At 30.5% G+C, this 14,135-nt stretch overlaps 1 pseudogene; it reads right to left on the bottom strand.

Moving 5' to 3' along the window:
• Positions 1-41: 41 nt before the first annotated feature.
• Positions 42-5,260, bottom strand: LOC114755635 (nucleobase-ascorbate transporter 2-like; annotated as a pseudogene).
• Positions 5,261-14,135: the final 8,875 nt, after the last annotated feature.

Genomic DNA, 14,135 nt, shown 5'->3' with positions numbered 1-14,135 from the left:
CCCTTTTTACTCATCTAATAAAGTATACTTTAGCAAACATATATAAGAAATTAGGATTCTTTACATTCATGGATTGATACATTTGAAGAAAATTCCATAAAAGAATGTAACTACAAATTAGAAATAGTCTTGAGAGTTTTTGAGAAGGTACTAAAGCTAGAAACATAAATATTCTCTTTATTGAATCTACAGAGCATGAATCCAAATGCTTTATAATCCTAAGTGGGACCAAGTTAAAAAAATCGAGGAATGATTGTGAAGAAAGAATATTACTCATCATATTTGTCATGACTTAAAGATTTATGTATCTGTGCTTCTCATTCTCATGAATATCAAGTAGGTGGGAAGAACCTGTTGAGATTGAATGGCAAAGTATAGAACTCTTCATTTCTGCTATCTCCTTTAAACTTTCTGAACTTTGCCCACCATGTCATCCCTCTATCTTTCTTTGACTTTTCAACATCGAGCGTGTTGTCAAGGAACACCGCCACAATCAAAGCCACTACAGCTGGCGATGAGAATATGGTGTTTATGAGTGCATTGAGCCACAAAGATGACACATTGTCACACATAAAAATGAGTTCTTGATGTTCAAAAATTTCAGCAACAATGTAGGGATGGTTTGCTTATGTCTTAATCAATAATCTCAGCCTTTTAAGACAACTTTCCACTTAATCCCATCAAAGGGCTTGAAACTAGTTCTAAATTAATAGAAAATATTCTAAACCATTTTAATTTTGAATCAAACCACAAAGAAGTGAACTGTAATTTATTTAACTTTAACTGTTTGGTTCAACATTTCTAGGACGAGATTTTATTTTGCTTGCACATAAAACTAGTGTAATATCTATTATACACTTTGATCACTACTCTTCTCAATCAAATTTTGCGTAATAGCTAATTATGCCACTAAACGAAAACTCACCCATCCAGCATTGGTATGAACAAGGCCATGATGTGGAGGACTCCAGTAATCATTGAAAAATTGAGGAATAGAAATTCCAAGGAACAATGATAGCCCAGTGATGATTAGGTTTCTCATGGAGTTCATGTTTGTGAACTGAAGAAATGATATTCCAACTGAAGCTGAAGGAACAAAAACAAGTAACTGTGAATGGAGGAGCCAAAGTTAACTATGGAAATAAAAATTCAATTGAACTAATTGCTTGTGTACCTATGAGACCGAAGAGAATGCAGTACAATGCAGTGAATATTGGGAACGGAATAGATGCAAAGACAGCTCCAAACTTCCCTGCAGAAACAAACAGAACAATACTTTAGCTAGTGTAAATGAAACTATCTTCCTACTCTAATTTCTACTCTATCATCATAACAGAAAACAACTAACTTACTAAGCTTAGAACATCACAAAAGATGGGAAAATGTGGATGCAACCCTTTAAGTCATTTGCAAACAGTTCTACTGGGAACTTTGGGATTTAGGCCCCGTTTGGTATTGAAAAGGAAAGATAAAGATGGAAAGGATGCTTTTTGTATCTTTGTTATACTCAATAAGGTCTCTTTTTTAATACATTGTTAAGGTAGGGAGACCAATCACTCTTGCACTCTTGTTTATGTTTAAACTAATAGGGGCGGTTCATGTGGCAGGATAAAGGGTATGAAATGTCATATTCTGTAACCAAGTAATAAACAAAAGGTTTTAAATGTTAAAGTTTTAAATGGTAAGATTCTTTTCTCCATTGTTATTCTATTTTACTCTCTATCCCTAATATTCTGCATACCAAATGAGCCATTAAACTTAGATGGTACGCAATTATGCAAATAAGATTTCAATCTGGCATTAGATAGCTCAGTGAGTTAAAATAGCCTTCTGAAAGAAGATTCATTAATACGGTTATTTAGAGGTCAAATCAAGTACTATTCAGAAATCTAAAATGATAGAATTTAGACTAAGCCTTCAAATAAGCAAAGATAGAAGCAAAGGTCCAACTCTAAGCTTCAGGAAAAAAAAAATGTAGTCACTTGAAACAGGAATCAACTTCAGAGGTTGCATTCAGCTATTCAAGGAATGCTTTTTAGATGCTATACTGTTTGGCAACATTCAGATTGCAGAGTAGAAGTCCTTTTATAATTGAAATGGTATGGTCACATAATTTCCCTTGTCATTTTCTTCTCCTCAAAAAGGCTAAGGTTTTCCAAATGTATAACATATAAAGCTACTCATAGCAACACATACCGCAGGAAATCCTCGTTGAAAGAGTCCTAATCCAAGCAATCCAACTACATGTGCCGTGTTAAGAGGGTTGAAAAAGCTGGGGAGAAGATCCACAAACCATATTTCAGTAAATCAACAACAACAACAACAACAATCCTTATTTCAATAGGTGGGGAAACCATGTTTCAGTAAATGCTTAGATATATTATTTTTGTAATTTTCATTTCATCAACATTTTCATATGTAACTTGTGTACCTTGAAAGTAGTCCCCAAACTTGGCTGTATCCCAGGATTATCTGAATACTTGAGGCTACAATTAAAGCTCCTTGTATAGCTCGCATTGACTATATAAATCTCTGCCAATGACAAGGGAAGAACATCAATCAATTATCAGATGGCAAGAAAGAAAAGAAAATCATTTTTAAAGCTGATGCATTACGATGAGATGTGTGAAGGAAACTTACTTCATGATTATCATTAATTTGATGCAATGAAGAGTTGCTGATAATATAACCGACTGGAATTAAATAGGCATAAGATCCTCCAACAACTGCAGGCAATCTGGTTCCGAAAAGTGATTGGAGAAGTGTGTTAATGCCGGCTACAAAGAGTAAAGTTTGTATCACTCTTGCTTTGTCACCCTGGTTGTATGAGCAAGCAAATCACTAAATGCTTTGTCCACCATATTAACAGAACCTGACAAGATCATCTTGGCCAAAATTTAACCCTATATAGTTAAAAAGAATTCTGTGAAGTTTTGTCAAGTTGAAAATTAGAATGGGAATTGGCACATGAGATCAGTGCAAGCATGGTATAACTAAATGTAGATACTTAGAAATAGAAAGCATAAACAAACTATTATACCATTCCTACATGGTCTTCAGTGAATCATGAATAAAAGGCTTTTCAACCATACATGAACATGTGAGCCAATAGCGAAGGAAGTTGAAAAGATGAAAGAACACAAGGTAGCAGAAATTCAGCTTACATCACTTCCTCCTATGGCTGGAACGAGCAATGAAGGTATCATCACACTTGTCCCCAGTACCAGTATGTAATTTTGAAATCCTAATAAGATAGTTTCCACTGCAAAAAAGGACATTCACTATGAGCAGGAAAAGGGACAAAAATTTAATGAAAAAAGAACAGAATGTAAACAAGCATCTAACTATACCAAAACATGTATCCTTCACTCTCTAAATATTGGAGGTCCTATACTCTAACTTAGATCATATATTTGTTTAAAGTTAAGAAAGTTAGAACTTTTCAGATATCAAGATTTAGAGGGTGTAACAGAATCCTCCCTCCTTCTTTCTCACTCTCTCTATTCTTTGCTCACACTTTCGATTGCATGCACCCGCACACAACAGAACACATTATAGCTTAGTTGAAACATGCTTAACATAGCCACTTGGTAATGCAGCCAAGACTTGTAATATCTCCCAAGCTTGAAGAAAGTCAGCAGCAGATTATAGAATAGCATTCTTTTATTATTTGACTTGCACAGGCAATATATCAGACAACTTACATTCATATGCTTAAATGACAACAAAAGACTAGAGTTGGACAATTGTTTTTTGATGCAACTTAACTAGACCTCAGTCACTTATAGAGAAACATCCAAGCAAATTGTCATGTACACGCCAATAGGATATGTGATATAAGCAAAATTTTTCAGAATCTTAATGGCAATTTCCTCATAGTTACCATTTTACAAACTTTGACCATCACTAAATTTTATACGATACAGATTAACATTATGCTAACCCGTTTTTCATGATAAAGAAACTGAAGGGACCTTCATGAGGTTCCCATCTGTATTTCATGCAGCTAGGAATCTAGAGAAAACTGAATGTTGTCCATCAAAATTTGAAAAAAAAATAAACAAAAGAACAAAAAAAATGTTGATAGAGGTTTCGGGCATTGATTATCAAGTTCACTGAAAACATAACAAGTGCATAATTTTCATAACTCAAGAAGCACATGATTGAGTCTTCCTAAAATTTCTCCACGTCTTATAAGTCAACAAAGTAGTTAGTCCAAAGTCTGGAAAATAAAGTCAATAACTATTTCTGTCCTTTTTAATGCTATGGCTACATTTCTCAATTCCAGATAGCCCAGTAGTTTAAACCTTTTAACGATACAAGCTGATTTGAATTCAAAATAGTTTCACTGTAGGAGGAGGATACAGCAAAAACAAACAAATAATATTGACTTAGCTATTGTAGATGGAACATCAACTCATGCAAGGGTTACCAACAGAAAAAGGTTAAATAAATAAAGGATTAGTCTTAAATAAATATGTGGGGCAATCAATTAATCATTCACCAGAACTAGCTAGAAGGAGGAAGTTGCTCAACATTGACAGGGTGAAAGGGTAACTTAGCGTGACATAATGCCATTATCGATGCCCTCATTTGCGATGCATGGTTATTAATCTTCCATAGCTAAGTAAACATGATAATGAAGTACTGGGAAGCTCGAAATGCCAATTATAAAGCCAGAATGCAAAGTGTAAATTTGTTCGCAAAAGTATAAAGAAAATTACCCTCAGAGAGCAAACGGAGAGAAACATAAAAATTTGAACTTTTAATCGACAAACCAAAAAGGACAGTGAAAGCATGTTTCTACACTTCTTTAGTTACTCAGAAAACTCAAAACAAATAGCGGCATTTTCCCTTCAATTAAGAAATGTCTGTAATGCTAAGAAAAAAGTTCAGTCCTCATACTTTCGAAAATGACAAGCTTTCCATCCTCTGTTTTGTGGGGGAAAACTGACTGCAGCTTTGCAGTCAAATCAATATTTAAAAAAGCTCTTGCTTTTATGGGCGCACATGATTATGAAAGGAAGATAAGAGGCAATAGAAAATGGAAGTAATAATGAGTAAGGCAATATACGCCAAAACAACAGAGGGAGAGAGACCCACAAAGCACATTTCTTTAAGCGTGGAAAACAGGAACAAACAAAACCCAAATGAGATTATAGAAAGAGAAAGAGCGAGGCGTGCCCCACGGAGGATTTGAGTCTATGCAGTACTCAAGGTCCTGAAGTTGATCCATAGGTGCATGGATATTGTCCGCCATTGTTGAAAGCTCAAGCTTCTAACAAAGCGCGCACACAAGAAGAGAAACAGAGAGACAAAAAATAATAGTAATAACAGAGAAGGAAGGAGGAAAACAGGTGGAAGGAAAGGAATTCAGAACAAAGTGAAGCGCAGATATAAAGTAAGCAAAGAAAAGCATGAAAATGAATAAATAAGGAAATGAATATATATGCGTGTGTGTGTGTGCATATACGCATAAGCTCGGAACTTCTGGGTAACCCCCTCTTATGCCGCCAATAAGCTTGTTTTCTCTCTTCTAAACAGAATGTAAAATGACAAATCCCCCCAAAGATCTTCCATTTCATTCCTTAATGACTATCATGGAAGCCAAAGGCGCCATAATTCACAATATCACGAGTGGGGTCATACGAAGGAAGCTGGGAAATTTCAAAGCTTTATGTGGGAACCTAGTAAAGGAGAGAAGCATTCTCTTTTAATTCACTTTTTGTCTAATAAATGGAGGGACTGTTTTACCCTTCATGGCGATGCAGGGACGGCCAGGGTATCCTAGGAGGAGATAGAGGAAAGAATATATAATTTTCAAATATTTATATTCAATAATAAAAATTTTTAATTTTTAAAACTATATCAAATATTTAAAATTGAAAAAAAATTCTGGGGCCTCAACTGTATTTTCTTAAAAATATTTTACATTGTTCATATTTACGTGTTTGATAATAATTCCAAAAATCTAAAGGTCATTAATTTGACTATTTTTAATTTTATATTAGTAATTATGATTTTTTATGAATTGTGTAACTACAGAAATTTTCTTAAGTATAAGAATCCAAAATTAGTTATGAACACTATTTTTTTTATTCAATAAATTTTTGTTATTTTTCTCTTGACCGTTATAAACAAACCAAATCCAGCTAAATTTAATCATTTGAAATTCAAATTGTTTGAAATTCAGTAATTTGAAACTAAGTTTTCTTTTTCTTTTTTGTCAGTGTTTTAATACCAAGTCAAACAGTGTGAATTTCTCACATCGGCAAATTCAGTTCATTGTAACAAAACAAATCAAACAAAATGTTAATGTTTAATAAGAACTTTTTACTATATTGCAATAAAAAGAGGGGGAGAAAAACCTCCAAGATTACAAACTAATCCCCTTCATCAATATATCCATTTCATGAATAAAAGGTGGAGGCTAATAAGGATGTAAATGTTTGCCTCCCTAAAATGAGATGACTTTGCTAAATTATGTGCGAAAACAAAGTTATATCTATCAGAGTGGCATCTTCACCTGTCAATTCCTATACACAACTAATCTACTATGAGTTTAATATATATTATCTCTGGTCCTCAATACAACATCTAGTTTATAGTACAAATCGTATTATAAACTAAATCCTATATTTAGAACAAAAGAAATTATTTCATAAATACAAATAAATGAACTATTCGACAAATTTGATTCATTAATACTTCGAAATTCATGATTTAGTAAAGTCAACCATTATGCTAACTAGTTATAACACATCTATTATTCAATTATAGTTAAATATAAATTGATTGTTCCCCTATTTTATATTTTACTATAAATTATTGATTATATTTACTAATTTTATAAGAAGCACAGGAGTTTCTCATAATTATTAATATTTGAAATAATGTTTAATATTTATAAAATATATGATACTTTCAAAATTATGATATTATTGCTCTGTAACCAAAACTTATATGTATATAAATAAGAAAATAAAAATGCTACAAGATATATTACAATTCAATGAGAAATACTAAAAACACATATAACATGAAATGCTAAAAAGATGAACTAATGAATTGTTTCCATTATCGAACTATTGAATCTAACATATCTTCTAAAAATTTATAATATTTTAAAAATTTTGTTAGATGCCAACTTTAGTACCGTACCATATAATTCAAAGCCTAGCAATACATCACAAGTCACATGGCAGCTAGTATATTAATTAAAAATTTTAATAATTCCTATTAGGTAAAATATTATTGTTTGATTTTAAATTATTACTGTAGCATGATTAATTTATAATATTATTTAATTTGAAGTAAGTTGCAAAAAGAAATGCCAATGATAAAATGATGATCAATGAGAACTTTGAGAAGAGTAAATTTAAAAAGGGGAGTTAATGGGCATTAAATGAATTGTCAGGGCTATAAACCGTAACATTAAAATACGCGAAGCCGAGAGTCCTTTTTTGAGTAGGATGGTATCGCTGCCTCAGGGTATCCCAGCACAACCGGCCAGACTAATCCCAGGTGCACTCGCAGGTATCGAGCCCATGACATGGTAGGGAAGGCGCCTTGCGTTCCCGTTTGCGACCAGTCGGACCCGACCCTTGCAGGCTCGGGAGTCCTTTTTGTTTCTAGGATGGTCCCTTGGATATCTATTTGTGGAGGAAATGAGATATAAGGGCCCAAATGTTTTGCTGAATCTCATATTCAGAATAACGAAATGTGGTAGCATAACTATTTTTCTTTACTAAATTATAATCATTCCTAAGTTTGGTTGGCATGGGAAAAAAAAATTAAAAAATAACATAAATTTAAAATAAAAAGGGAACATTTGAGAAAGGGTAAATAGGCATGGGAAATTGGGAAGTGATGAAAAGTTAAGTTTTTTTTCTTCTTAAATACTAATATACTAAGTTTATTGTTTAAAAGCAATAACTATTGACACAAAATATTATCATTTAAGACTAATGGTGTTAAAATTAAAAAACTAAAATGATATTTTATAAAATTAAAAGATTAAATTAAAATTTTGTATGAAGTTAGAAGATCAAATTTTTACTTTTACAAAATTTAAATAATAAATTCTTCAATTTTAATAATAATTTGGTATCAATTTTATAATTTCTGTTCACTTGAGTCTAAATTAATTAGTGCTACAAATTACTATATTAACATCTTTGATTTATTTGGGGAAAAACATAAATTTATGGACCTTATTGTAATTTTAGCTTTATTGGGTGGGAAAGCAACAAGAGGGAATATATGCTGACCAAGTGAGGCTTTTTTACCAATATACGATAAACAGTAAAACTATATACCAAAATGCTGCACTTTTGAAACTATTTACCAATATGCTGCACTTAAAATCGTTCTTTGCAAGAACGATTTTAAAATTACATACAAGTCGTTCTTGGCGTGAACGATTTCTGAACGATTTCAGAAATCGTTCACGTCAAGAACGATTTTACTTTTTCCTGTTCACTCTCTCACATACGATTCTCTGCCAATTTTAAATGCAAAAATAAGAATCCTTGACAATGCTCCCATGAGGTTACAACGTCTATATTGGATTAAAATTTGAAAATCCCAATTTTTTAAATTTTTTAAATAGAAACTATATACCAAAATGCTGCACTTTTGAAACTATTTACCAATATGCTGCACTTAAAATCGTTCTTGGCAAGAACGATTTTAAAATTACACATAAATCGTTCTTGGCGTGAACAATTTCTGAAATCGTTCACACCAAGAACGATTTTACTTTTTTCTGTTCACTCTTTCACATACGAATCTCTGCTAATTTTACATGCAAAAATAAGAATCCTTGACAATGCTCCCATGAGGCTACAACGTCTATATTGGATTAAAATTTAAAAATCCCTATTTTTTTAATTTTTTAAATAGAGCTTGATAAAATTTTCTGTCATTTCCTCTTCTTTTTATTTTTCTCATACCAAACAATACGTAACAAAAAAAAATTATGCTTTGATTGTAAATTTTTAATTGTAGCAATTAAATTGTAGGACTAAATTATTATTATTATTATTATTTTGGTCACAGGCATAAAAGGTCCATGCTCAATACTTGATTTCTCGTCAAACCGAACAAATGCCACACAACTGGCGTTTTTTACCAAAATACTACAAAGAGTAAAATTATATACTAATATGTTGCACTTTTAAAAGTATTTACTAATATGCTACACTTAAAATCGTTCTTCAGGTGAATAATTTTTAAAGTCATTTATCTGCTGAACGACTTCTTCATTTAATAAATGTTTACGCCAAGAACGATTTCTAAAATCGTTTACACCAAGAACGACTTGTGTGTAATTTGAAAATTGTTCTTACCAAGAACGATTTTAAGTGTAGCATATTAGTAAATACTTTTAAAAATACAGCATATTAGTTTATAATTTTACTTTTTGTAGTATTTTGATAAAAAGGCCTGTCGTGTAGCATTTGTTCGATTTGATAAGAAATCAAGTATTGGGCATGAACCTTTTATGCCTGTGACCAAAATAGTAATAATAATAATAATTTAGTCCTGTAACTTAATTGCTACAATTAAAAATTTACAATCAAAGCATAATTTTTTTTGGTTACATATTGTTTGGTATGAGAAAAATAAAAAGAAGAGTGAAATGACAGAAAATTTTATCAAGCTCTATTTAAAAAATTAAAAAAATAGGGATTTTTAAATTTTAATCCAATATAGACATTGTAGCCTCATGGGAGCATTGTCAAGGATTCTTATTTTTGCATGTAAAATTAGCAGAGATTCGTATGTGAAAGAGTGAACAGAAAAAAGTAAAATCGTTCTTGGCGTGAACGATTTCTGAAATCGTTCATGCCAAGAACGACTTGTGTGTAATTTTAAAATCGTCCTTCCCAAGAACGATTTTAAATGCAGCATATTAATAAATAGTTTCAAAAGTGTAGTATTTTGGTATATAATTTTACTGTTTATCATATATTGGTAAAAAAGCCACCAAGTGAAAAGCGAAGACCGTGGGTTGGCCGCTTTTGAGCGCTCTGTGGGGCTGATGGCAATATTGTAAATAAGCGGGAACATCAAGCCCTCAATGTTAATCTAACTGTTTTTTTTTTTGGCCAACAAGTTAATCTCACTGTTATAAACCATATTCAGATTGCAAATCCATAATTCCATATTACACATTTCATTAATCTTTTTTTTTATTTTATATTATGAGATATAAAATGTATAAAAAAATAAAGTTATTTATAAGTAAAGTGATTTATTGTAGAATCTTTATGTTATATATATATATATATATATATGGACTCACTGATAAATAAGAATATGATTTTTTTTTTTTGAGTTGGCGAACACTAAAATGTTTGCAGGCTGAAGTGTGACATTAGCAGTGACTTGCTCGACAAAAATATGAATTTAAATATATATCCATTGATATTAATCAATTTATTAATCTATATAATTTAAAAAATATTACTAAGTTATATTATTTATAAATCATACATACTAAATAATACTCCTTCTATCATTAATATAAGATCTATTTAACTAATTTGATTATATTAAGGAAGTTAGGTAAGTTAATTAATTATAAGAAATATAACATGTTTTTCCTAAAACATCATAATCATCTTCCTTTATATCCTCTCCTTCTTCTAATTGATTATAATTAAGAGAGTATCAATAGGAGTAATTTAGAAAAAAAATTGATAAGTATAAGAAATAGATCTTATATTTAAGGTCAAAATTAACTTAACAATTAGGTCATATATTAAGGACCAAAAGAGTATATAAACATAAGGACTTTTATTATTAATAACAGTCTAATAGAGTTTAAAAATGTTATCTATCCAAACTTTGTTATTAAGCAAAGTATACATGTCGAGATTTAATTAGAGAATTGGATCTAATAAATATGAGCAAAGGGATCTAAGTTTTATCCATAATATAACTTATTGTTCATAAATGCGCAGAACTTACAATAATTAATATTAATTTTAATGTCAAATTGGTGATAACCTAATGTGGAAGTATGTATTTATTGATATAAATGCTATATTTTATCTTCTGCTTCATATAATCTTTCTCAAATATAATTATAATTGATAACTTTGCAATCGTTATTTATATTTCAATGTTTTGGTAGCCTTCAGAAGGATGAAGGAACAAAGCAATTTACTTGTACTAACTCTTTCTTCCTTTCCCTTTTTTAATCCGAATAGTAAAAATATTCTGCATTAGAATTAGCATGTTCTTAACTACTATCTCTAGTCACTAGTTATGAGTTAGATTTAGTGTTAAATATAAGAATTCAGCTTACTTTATCTCGCATTCTTCTTAAAATATTCATATTGATTATAAAAGATTCCCATTAAAGAGTATTTTAATACACAAGATCAGAGATACATTGCAAAGTTGTTTTATATTCAGGACCGGAGGAATAGTTTAGAGAAATCAACACACATTTGTGACAAATAACTAACTTAACTAATTTTCTTAATATCATTAAATTAGTTATCTAACTCTATTACTATAAGGACAGGAGGTATTATTAACTTTTTAGAGATTTTGCTTACTTAGAAGTTGAGCACATCTTTTAAAACTCAAATATTAATTTAGCACAATGAGAGAGTTAGCCCTTTTGATTGAACTCAATTTCAATTACTTATTACTTGCATAGTATGATAGGTTTAATTACTTCCATGTATTTATTGTTTTTTTTTAATCTCATCGATCCCCGGTTTTAATCATTTGATCATTTATAAAAGATTTGGAGAACTACACATTGATTCTAAATAAGAAAATTAATTATAAACAAGTTTCTACTACTTACGAATATATAACTTTGTCTTATAAATGTGACTAAGAAAATAAATTAATCAAATATAAGTGTATTATTAAAAATACTACTATAATAATCAATGTCGCGTCTAAAATGACAGATCAATAAAAACAAAATTTATAATTTAAACAAGAAATTTGTATTGTTCATAACATCAACTTACTTGAGTTGCATGATGTACCTCGGACATGTGCATGTGCCTACTTTTATAATAGAAAAGCCAATATTATAAGGAATAATATTTTAAACTGCACGCATATGTATAAGGGAAAATAACAGATAAAGAAGGTAAAATATCTGAAATTTCAATTTGGGAAGCTAAGGAAATGTAACGACAGAGAGGGAAGTCCTTCTAAAATTGTTTTTTGAAATTCAGTGAAATGACAAAAATACCCTTTGTTTTTTTTAAAAAAAAAACTCAGCCCCTCATTTGTGGTCGGCAGCCGACAGTCACAGCCGGCAACTGGGCGCCGGCCACCGGTGTGGTGGTTGCAGGTGGAGTTTGTTTGTAACAGCAAGAAGTGGTGGGGGTGGGATCTGATCCCATAACCCCTTGGCCATTTGGGGCAACAAAAATGCAGATGACCATTGGACCATCAAAGACTTTTTAACCTTATGATGCAAATAAAAATATAAGTTTAGCATGCACATAAATTAAAAATGACAATTTATTTGAAAATGACACATCTTTACTGAAAAATGACAAGTTTAAACGTGAGATTAACAATGTGTCTTTTCCTGATACATAACAAAAACTAGCATGTACATTAATTAAAAATGACCATAATTTATTTGAAAATGTAAGTCTTTACTACAAAATGACAAATCTAAATTTGAGACTAACAATGTGTCTTTTCCTGATACATAACAAGAAATAACATGTATATTCCCAAATAAATTGTTGTCATTTTCTACTAAAAACGTGTCATTTTCAAATAAATTATGGTCATTTTTAATTAATGTACATGTTATTTCTTGTAATGTATCAGCAAAAGACACATTGTTAATCTCAAGTTTAGACTTGTCATTTTTTAATAAAGACGTGTCATTTTCAAATAAATTATGGTTATTTTTCATTAATGTATATGCTACTTCTTATGTATCAGAAAAAGTTGCTTTGTTAATATCAAATTTAGACTTGTTATTTCTCAATTAAGACTTGTCATCCTCAGGTAAATTGTTGTCACAGGTTGGAGTCACAGTAAAAGAGTCAAATTATATTTTTATTTGCATTATAAAATTAAGAAATCTTTGATGGTCCAATGGTCATTTATCTTTTTGTTTGGGCCAAGGGGTTATGGGATCAAATCCCACCCCTACCACTTCTTGCAATATTCTCCCATGAAAAAAAAAAAAGAACTATTACAAGCAAACTCCACCGGCAGTCACCACACAGGTGGCCGGTGGCTGGCAGCGGCTGCCGGCCGCCGACCACCGGTGAGGGATTGGGTTTTTTTAAAAAAAATAAAAACAAAGGGTATTTTTATCATTTTACTAAATTTCAAAATTCTAATTTGAAAAAAATTTCCTTCTCTGTCATTACATTTTCTTAGCTTCCCAAATTGGCATTTCATATTTTCAAACTTCTTTATATGTCATTTTCCCTATGTACAAGGTAGCTGAAAAATAATATCTACATAAAGTATGAAATAAATTCCATGTATATAATTCGGTGCCTAAAAAAAAAAAAGAAATTACAAGTGTATAATTAATATAGCATAAACATTTTAACATATCCATTGCTTTAGCATACAAAACCTAGCTTTCTTTGATTCTTTCTATATCCATGCTTTGAAAAAGAAATTACAAGTGTATAATTAATATAGCATAAACATTTTAACATATCCATTGCTTTAGCATACAAAACCTAGCTTTCTTTGATTCTTTCTATATCCATGCTTTGACTCTGCAAATGCTGTTATATGATCAACTAATACTTCATTCAACCCTTAATATAAGATCTAAATAACTAATTTAAAAAAATTAAAAAAATAACTAAATTACTTAATTATAATATATATTACATTATTACTTGATCCTTTTATTATACTTATATGTATTATTAAATTATATGTAAATTTATAAAAATGATAAGCAGAAAAAAATGGTAAATAAATATATATTTGTAATTTATTAACTATCTTAATCTATTGAATCTTATATTAACAACCGGACATAGTATATTTTAACCAACTGTATTCTAATTACAAGTTTAGCTGATAAAAATTATCTTTTAAAAAATTCCCTTTCTACCTGAGCACATCTAATCTAAAGCTGCTATTTTAAGCATAATTAT

Source organism: Neltuma alba, unplaced genomic scaffold (assembly GCF_004799145.2).
Source record: "Neltuma alba isolate B1F8T4 unplaced genomic scaffold, ASM479914v2 tig00010296_pilon, whole genome shotgun sequence".
Lineage (NCBI taxonomy): Eukaryota > Viridiplantae > Streptophyta > Magnoliopsida > Fabales > Fabaceae > Neltuma > Neltuma alba.
This window is presented reverse-complemented; position numbering and strand designations above follow the sequence as displayed.